The sequence below is a fragment of the Emys orbicularis genome, chromosome 13, assembly GCF_028017835.1.
Source record: "Emys orbicularis isolate rEmyOrb1 chromosome 13, rEmyOrb1.hap1, whole genome shotgun sequence".
NCBI classification, from domain to species: Eukaryota; Metazoa; Chordata; order Testudines; family Emydidae; genus Emys; species Emys orbicularis.
In genome coordinates this window covers 12,880,099-12,882,909 of record NC_088695.1, presented here as the reverse complement: position 1 = coordinate 12,882,909, position 2,811 = coordinate 12,880,099, and the positions used below count along the sequence as shown (strand labels likewise).

Below are 2,811 nucleotides of genomic sequence, written 5' to 3'. Positions count from 1 at the left end.
AATCTGATTCCTTTCATGCACACAATTTACACCCATTTAACTCCACAATTTGATCAGATTTTCTACGGGTGTAAATCACCGCAGTGGCAATGACATCAGTGGAGTTAATCTGGATTTGCATTGGTGCAACTGAAATCAGAATCAGACCTGTTTGTGTGCAAGATGTGTGGGCATGGAAATGACATTAATGAACAGATACTAAGTAAGGGAACTTTAATTATAGAATGACACAAAATTAATTCTTGGTGAATTACCTACACCCAGTCAGTCTCTTCAGGGCAGCTTTGATCTCCTTGTTCCTCATGCTGTAGATAACTGGATTCATGATTGGAGGCAATACGGAATAGAGAACAGACGCCACAAGATCCAGAGCAGATGGGGAGCTGGAGATGGGTTTCAGGTAGGCAAAGATGCCAGTGCAAACAAACAAGGAGACTACAGTGAGGTGAGGAAGGCAGGTGGAGAAGGCTTTATGCCGGAGCTGCTCAGAGGGAATTCTGAGCACTGATTTGAAGATCTGAACATATGACACAATGATAAATACAAAACAGCCTAAGACTAAACACACACTAAAGGCAAGAAACCCAACTCAGATATGAGTCAGAGCAGGCGAGCTTGAGTAGCTGGGGGATTTCACAGAAGAACTGATCCACCATGTTGCCTCCACAGAAGGTCAATGCAAATGTGTTCCCAGTGTGTAGCACAGAGTAGAGAATTCCACTGATCCAAGCACCAGCTGCCATTTGGGCTCAAGCTCTGCTGTTCATCATTCTCTCATAGTGCAGTGGTTGGCAGATGGCGACATATCGGTCGTACGCCATGACAGTGAGAAGGGAAAAATCCGCTGCCAGCAAGAAGAAGAGGAAAAACACTTGGGCAACACATCCAGTATAGGAAATGGACCTGGTGTTCATGAGGGAGTTGGCCATGGATTTGGGGATGGTGACAGAGATGGAGCCAAGGTCTAGGATGGACAGATTCATCAGGAAGAAGTACAAGGGGGTGTGAAGGTGGTAGTCGAATGCTATAACCATGAAAATAAGAAGATTCCCCACCAGGGCTGCCAGGTAAATCACTAGAAACCCCACAAAGTGCAAAATCTGCAGCTCCTGAACTTCAGAGAATCCCAGTAGAAGGAACTCGGTCACGGTGGTTCGGTTGGACATTTTCTTTCTCAGGACATCGTTTGATGGCTGAAGAGGGAGGGACAAGAGCAGGGGTCAGGATTGCATCAATAAAATAACTCTCCCTTTGTGAAAACAACCTTAATTTCTTGAGTCAGACCCTTAGCTTGTGAAGATTGGTGTAATATGGGAATGAGGGTGGGGGAAATAGTCCCACTGACACGAATGGATTACTTCTGGTTTACACTAGTGTGAGAGAAAGAGATCAGCTCAATGGATTCCAGTTCAGTTATTCCTAATTTACACCAGGGTGACGGAGAGGAGAATTAGTTACAATTGAGATATTTGTATACCTCTGTCACCCAGAGGTGGGCGAACACTGGATAATGGTGTATAAATGTTATTATCCTCAGTTTATGGTCAGGAATTGGGTGTCTGGCTGGCCAGATTCTGCTGTCAGGGGCGCTGCTGTGAATGTGGGGTAATTTTACTGCATGCCATGGAATTACTCCCCATTTACACTGCTGTCAACGGGAGCAGCATCTCACATGGAAGTGACCGAACCCAACCATATTTACAGAGTGAACTCAAGTCAGGAATACAGCTCAGGAGTTATGACGTCCCATCCCCCATTCCAGCTGGGGTTCCAAGCTCGCTGCGAGAGACAGACGTTCTGGCTCCCCTCCTGCTTCTCTAACCACTCAACTAAGCTCCCTCCCAGAGTTCGGAAGTCCTGACTCCCAGTTTACCCTCTGCTCTAACGTGCTAAATCCAACACCCCTCCTGGAGCTGGAAATACAGGCCAGGAGTTCTGGCTCTGCCACTGGACTCAACTCCCTCCCAGAGCTGAGAACACAAGTGAGGTGTCTCAACTCCCAGTCTCCTCCTCTAACCACTACATCAGACTGCATCTCAGCCTCTGTCCCAGTAACTCTCCACTGTCATCAGGAATGACTGCTGTGAGTGACAATGGCGAATCTTTGGGCCAGCAAACACAAATGAGAGTGATTCTCCAGCGTGATACTTGGGGCACTCACCTGGGCACTCACCAAGTTCAAGTCCCTACTCCAATGACTATTTAATTATTGATACAAAGTGGAGCAGCTTCAACAGGAGAGACTGAGACAGTCTCATTTTAGAACAGCCCATAGCCTAGCGGCTCAGGCACCGTCCTGTAAAGTGGGAATTCAAATCGCTTCTCATCATCAGTCAGAGGGAGGGATTGAACCTGAGTCTGTCACAGGCCAGCAGAATGCCCTAGCCACTCAGCTTCAAGTTATAAGGGATGCCTGTCTCACAGTCCTTATGAGAGACAGAAATAGAATCCCCCATTTCTGGTTCCTCTCTTCTACACACTGCACTGAACTTCCTCCCAGAGCCACACATAAAACTCAGGAGTACGGGCTCTCAGTCCCCGCTACACCCAACTCCCTTCCCAGAGCTGGGGAAAGAACCCAGCAGTCCCGGCTCCTAGTCCCCACTACTCTAACGCACTACAATCAACTCCCCTTGCAGCAAGCTAATAGACAGAAGTAACAATAAACATAGAGATAGAGAAAGAGAGAGAGAGAACTAGACAGAATCTGATTAGATAGATAGATGATGGATGGATGGATGGATGTAACATCAAAGTAACAGCGAGACACAAGTAAGAAAAACATAGATACAGAGAGTGAGAGAGAAACGC

At 46.9% G+C, this 2,811-nt stretch overlaps 1 pseudogene; it reads right to left on the bottom strand.

The window, feature by feature from the left end:
* Positions 1–250: 250 nt before the first annotated feature.
* LOC135887832 (olfactory receptor 14A16-like) lies at positions 251–1,166 on the bottom strand (annotated as a pseudogene).
* Between the last annotated feature and the right edge of the window lie 1,645 nt (positions 1,167–2,811).